The sequence below is a fragment of the Phacochoerus africanus genome, chromosome 1, assembly GCF_016906955.1.
Source record: "Phacochoerus africanus isolate WHEZ1 chromosome 1, ROS_Pafr_v1, whole genome shotgun sequence".
Taxonomy (NCBI): domain Eukaryota; kingdom Metazoa; phylum Chordata; class Mammalia; order Artiodactyla; family Suidae; genus Phacochoerus; species Phacochoerus africanus.
The window spans coordinates 164985139-164991786 of record NC_062544.1 but is presented as its reverse complement, the minus strand read 5'-3'; the positions used below and the strand labels follow the sequence as shown (position 1 = coordinate 164991786).

At 38.0% G+C, this 6648-nt stretch overlaps 1 non-coding gene across 1 annotated transcript; it reads left to right on the top strand.

Moving 5' to 3' along the window:
* The first annotated feature begins 4972 nt into the window (after positions 1-4972).
* Positions 4973-5130, top strand: LOC125114384 (U1 spliceosomal RNA). Its single transcript, XR_007131778.1, has one exon. It is a non-coding gene; the product is annotated as a U1 spliceosomal RNA (small nuclear RNA).
* The last annotated feature ends 1518 nt before the right edge of the window (positions 5131-6648 follow it).

Below are 6648 nucleotides of genomic sequence, written 5' to 3'. Positions count from 1 at the left end.
ATGAGAAAGATGTGAATTTAGAAATATCTTTATTACTTTTCTTTCGGATACCTATCAAATAGGACATCAGGGAGAAGCTGCCTAGCATCCTCACAAGAGGGTACAGAATATCCCTAATTTATATCTATTTCTGTGATTCTCATCAGTGAGTTCATGGGCCATACACAACTCTTCCCTAAATGTAATAAGTAGTGCTGGGAAGAACCCTGTCCCTTTTCCCAAGACATGTATTAGTTTGCTAGAGCTGCCATAACAGAGTACTACAGATCAGGTGTCTTAAACAACAGGAACTTATCATCTCACAGTTATGGGTGCTAGACGTCCAAAGTCAAGGTGTCATCAAGGTTGGTTCCACCTGAGAGCTATGAGGGAAGTATCTGTCCCAGGGCTCTTTCTCTGGCTTGTAGATGGCTGTATTCTTCCCCCCATGTCTCTTCACATTTTCTTTACTTCCGCATGCATCATCGTATCCAAATTCCCTCTTTTTAGGAGGACATCAACCATGCTGGATTAGGGCCCACACTAATGACCTCATTTAGTAAAGATTCCTCCTTCATTTTATAAAGATTCTATCTCCACATAAGGACACATTCTGAGATGCTGGGAGCTAGGACTTCAACATGTGAACTTGGACTGGACACTAGTCAGCTCATAACCAAGACATTACAACCTAATGTTATGTCCAGTTTGGAACCCATTTAGTCTATTTTATTGACACATTTTATGCAGTAAGTTATTGATTTGATCATCACTAAATTTTAATAAGATACAGATACAGGAGATCAAAATAGCATGGTGCCCAAATCCTAGCCATCAAAAGCCAACTGAACTGATCTAAGTAAGAAATTGGACTCATACATACACTATAAATAACAATACAATGTGCTTGCAATGAATAAACAGGTAAAATTTTATAAATTGAATTACCATTTCCTTTTGATTTTAATTATAGGCTTATAAGCAGAACCAAACTTGACATTTTTGAACAATCACAGCAGCAATCACAGCCGTGACTTTGAGTAGAGGCCAAGTACAAAAAGAAAAAAACCACCTAGAAGTTGCTTTTAGGTGTAATAGGCCAGTATGAGAGATTAATGTACAATAATATGTCAACAGAACCTTTATGTATGGTTTACTCACTCTGTATGCTAGTTTCTATACTTGTGCTAGCAAGTGATGTAACTGCCAGCTGTTATATAGGTCATTTTACTTGGTTTTCTGAACACTGCGACATGTATTGTAAATTTATAAATGAGGACAGTGAAAGCTCAGGAGCCCTTAGTTGATGTGGCAAAGGCTCGACCACAACTTGGCACTGAATACAGGTCTAGACCTTGTTTTTTTTTCTGCTCACTCTGATCTGGTTCTTATAAAGTGAGTAAGGACTTCAAACTTTTCCTGGGTAAGATTGCTTTGTGTAGTTTTTCACCCAGTCTGCACCTGATCCAAGTAGCTGTCTCGGAAATGTGTTTTGTGGTCACCAATGCCTATCAGTGAGGGGCTGTGAGTGAATCAACAAAAATAACTCAAAATGAATGCTCTACCAATATTGGTTCAGGAGCTATATACCTATCTTCTCACTGAAAAAAAAAAAAAAAAGATACTCACATATCATATGACAGACAGCCAAGTAAAACAAAACAAAACTACTTCTATTCCCACAGCCTTTATACTGTGTTTACAAATTTGTTGCTATTGTTTCCTGGATTCTCACAACAGGTTCCTACATGTATGAGTCTTATTCCTACTTACTATGAGGAATAGATACAGAATCAGAGCAGCTGTGCAAATGAGAGAGCAATACAATAGAACAGTCATTGGAGTAGGTGAGCTGACACACTGTTGAGTCTCAAACTAGAGGAGTCCTGTCCCCAGGGAGACCTCAGACTCACCTGGAGTGATACATTATGTTACAAAATGATGACAAAGATCACTCACATTCCCATGCTTTTTCACTAATGTAATTATGCCCCCTTCTCCTTAAGAGGTGGGGTCTATTTTCCTTCCAGTTAAAGCTGGGCTGGTACTGTGACTTATTTTGGCTTTGGTATTTTTTGAGTTTTGGATCTATGTTTTGAGAGAACTTACAACATCTGTTTTTACCCGCTTCAAAGCCAGACACCATGTAAAGAAGCCTCCTAAACGATGAATTACTATGTGGACAGAGCATACCCCCAGTTTGCTAGGCATCCTCCACAAGGTTCCAGACATGAAGGTGCGGATGAGGCCATCCTGGACGAGCTGCCAGCTGAATGCAGCAACTGAGTGTGCCAGGGAAGACTAAAAGAGAACCACTGTGCCAACCCACACAATCATGAGAAATTAAAGGGTTGTTGTTTTAAACCACTCTGTTTGGGAGTGGCTTGTTATAGAAATAAATACCTGAAACACCTTAGAGCTTTTCTGAAATGCCCATGCACCGCTAACTTCCTCTCTTGGACTCTGATGCACTACTCACCTTCCCATGAACTTGAGATTTATCAAGTAAGAACCAATAATATGACCTTTGCTTGTCCTCCATTTGTTCAAGTGGAGACAACGAGTCAGCTTGTGGTAGGTGCCATAATTTAGGTATATGAGAAATTTGCACTCTATCAGAAGTTCACCCCACCCTTGTCAAAAAAAATGAGAATTTCTGCTTTAAACAATTACAAAAAATAAATGACCTGCTTTGAAAAATAAGCAAAAGATTTGAATATACATTTTTACAAAGAACATATACAAATGGCCAACAAGCACATGAAAAGATGCTTAACATCATCTTAATCATGAGGGAAATGTACGTGAAAACCATAATAAAATGCCACCTCATACTCATTAGGATGGTTCATACTCATTAGGATGGCTACAATTAAAAAAAAGACAGAAAACAATTGTTGACAAGGATGTGTAAAAACTGGAACACTTGTGTATAGTTAGTGGGAATGTAAAATGATGTAGCCACTGTAGAAAATAGAATAATTTTTCTTAAAAAAATTGAATATAGAATTTCCATATGATCCAGCAATTCTACACCTGGGTATATATTTGGAAAAAAATGAAAACACTAATTCAAAAAGATAAATGTATCCCTAATGTTCATAATAGCACTTTTTACAATTGCAAAGACATGGAAGCAACACAAGTGTCCATCAACAGACAAATGGATAAAGAAGATGCTGTGTGTATATATGTGTGTGTACACCATGGAGTATTATTCAGCCTTAAAAAAGAATTAAAGTCTGTCATTTGCAGCAACATGGATGGACTTGGAGAATATTATGCTTAGTGAAATAAGTCAGAAAAAGACCAACTCTGTATGCTATCACTTATATGTGGAAGCTAAAAACAAATAAATGCATTATACCAAAAGTCTGGGAAATTCCTATTTCCAGACTCGCAGATATAGAAAACAAACCAATGGTCACCAGAGGGGAAAGAGAAGTGGGGAGGGGCAAATTAGGGGTATGAGATTAAAAGATACAAACTACTATATATAAAATAGATAAGCAAAAATGATTTATTGTATAGCACAGGGAATTATAGTCACTATCTTGTAATAACTTTTAATGGAGTACAAGCCATGAAAATACTGAATCACCAGGCTGTACACTTGAAATTAATATAATATTGTAAATCAACAACACTTCAATTAAAAAAAGAGATAAACTCCTAAAAAAAGTTATATTCACACAAAACCTTTTCATGACTATTCATAATTGCCAAAAACTCAAATACCCTTCAACTGATGAATGGATAAGCAAACTCTAGCACACCCCTATTAATGGAATGCTACTCAGCAATACAAAGGAATGAACTACCTATACAAACAATAACTCAGCAACATGGGTAAATCTTAAATGCACTATGCTAGGCAAAAAAAGGCCAGGTGAAAAAGGCTGCACAGTCTATGCTCTTATTTACATGATATTTCAGAAAAAGCAAAACTCTAGGGACAGATCAATGGTTGTCAGGGGCTGGGGATGAAGAAGAAGTAGACTACAAATCACTACTAAGAAATTAGGGGCAGAAGGAGGGTGATAGGCTCATTCTTTATCTTGATTGCATGTTAATTACATGATTTGTTGCACTTAGAAAATTCTTCTAACTGTACATTAAAAAGGGTGAATTTTGGAAGTTCATGTCATGGCTTGGCAGTAACAAACCCAACTATTATCCATGAGGATGAAGGTTCAATCCCTGGCCTCGATCAGTGGGTTAAGGATCTGGCGTCCCTGTGAGCTGTGGTGTAGGTCAGACATGGCTTGGATCCTGCGTTGCTGTGGCTGTGGCATAGGCTGGCAGCTGCAGCTCCGATTTGACCCCTAGCCTGGGAACTTCCATATGATGCAGGTACGGCCTAAAAAGACAATAAAAATTAAATAAATAAAAATTAAAAGGGTGAATTTTACCTTATATAAGACTACCTGACTTTAAAAAAAAAATAGAAACTTTCCAAACACGGCTGAGACAATGGACTTTCTATCCCCAGTGCTTATCACTATGACTAATGTACAGCAGGGATTTAAACAACATAGAGACCCTCCCAGCAGTGCACCAGGACTTCTCATTCATTACCCATCTCAGCAGGCTCCAGTTGCCAGTCAAGCCCTCTCTCTTCCTTCCTCTCTCCTTTCTTCTTTCTCCCCACTCTTTTATTCTTCCCTCATTTCCAAAATTCCCATTTGTTTCTTGTGCTGAACTGTTTACTTATGCCATTTTAAAGCCATTCAGTAGAAAATTGGCAGAACACCGTAAACCAACCATAATGAGAAAAAATTTTTAAAGTTTTAAAAAATAAAAATTTAATTATTATTCCCATTAACTTGCAAAATGCCTGACACAGAGCAAGAGGTCAAGGAATCTTTTTGGTAAAAAGAGGGAAGGGGAGAGGAAAGAAGAAAGTTAGGAAGAGAGGAGGAAGGGAGGTCTCGCTCCAGGCTTCGCCCTTAGGATTCAGTTTCTACCTCCAAGCATCTTATAAAGGATTTGGATACTTACGGGGAAGGGAAGACACCAGGATCACGAAGGTGGTTTTCTTAAGGCGAGGCTTATCCACTCCACTCCGGATGTGCTAATTCCTACAGTTTCCTCAAATGTGGGAAACTTGACTGCATAGTCTGTGGCGAACTGCATTCATGCTTTCCCCTGATTTAAGAAAAAAAAAAAAAGGATTTGGGATTTACTTTTCCCTTTCAAAGAAGAACACTTGTCCAACTGTTGAAGCAACCTCTACACACATGTGCGCGCACACACACACACGTATATCTACCTTAAATATATGTGTATATAATTTCATTATATCATTTACTCATTAAAGAGCTTATAAGAGAGGCTAAAAGTGAGAAGTTTTGATCTTCAAAAGTTGGAAAGATAGGATCTTGAAAGGCAGCTGTAGAATGACCACAAAATAGCTTACCAATATTTGCACGTCTGAGACATCATTGTATTCTAGAAGTACTAATGACATAAATGATAGAATAAGAGAATGTGAGAAGAGAGCAAGTAACTCTGGTAAACTACCTCAGTTTCCCTAAGGCAGATGGAAGCATGTGAAGAGATCAGTTCTGAGAGAAGCAACAGGAAACACAGAGATCTTAATTTTGTGCAGAATGCCTTTCTGGCATATATCCTGTCAAACCCTGTGACCAGGAAGCTTCCTGGTAGAAATGAAGAGAATAGATCCATGCTGTCCATTTAATGGGTAAAATAGAGGATGGGCTCTATATGGTTTGAGATCAGTCTATTCTCAATCACATTGGAGAAATGAGATCTAGGTAGACATGAAGAATGAATAAGTGACCAACCTCTGCCCTCAAGGAGCTCAAAGTTTAGGAAGGAATTGCACACCAACAATGGGTGACATTCCAATATAATAAGTAGGGTAATAGAGAGCCATGGGAATACAAGGAAGGGACTGATCCAGGGAATTGAAGAAGGTCTAAGATAAAGATAGCTGGGGTTTATTTTTTAACAATCATGTTAAGCTATTAGGAAAATGCACATTAAAATTTTGAGATACCACTAGGATGGCTAATAAGAAAGACAGATAAAACAAGTCTTCATGATCATGTGGAGAAGTTGGAACCCTTTTACACTGCTGGTGGGAATTTTAAATGGTGTGTATGCTTTAGAAACTGTTTGGCAGCTCCTCAAAAAGTTAAAAGTAGAGTTATCATATAACACAGCAATTTCACTCATAGGTATACAGCAAAGAGAAATGAAAGCATATGTCCACACAAAAACCAGTACACAGATATTAATAATAGCCTCAAATGGAGTTCCCTTGTGGCACAACAGCTTAAGGATCTGGCATTGTCCCTGCAGAGACATGGGTTGCTGTGGTGGTGTGGATTTGATCCCTGACCCGGGAACTTCCATGTGCCTCGGCAAGGCCAAAAAATAAATAGGCCTTAATGGAAATAACCCAAATGCCCCTCAATTGATGAATAGATAAATAAAATGTGGTATGTATACACAATGGAATATTATTTGGTAATAAAACAAAGTACTGATTCACACTACAGCGCAGATGAAAATGTTATGCAAAGTGAAAGGGGCTAGTCACAAAATGCCATATATTGAATGATTCTAGTTATATGAAATGTACAAAATAGGCAAATCCACAGAAACAGAAAGTAGATTAGTGGTTGTCAGGAGCTTGAAAGA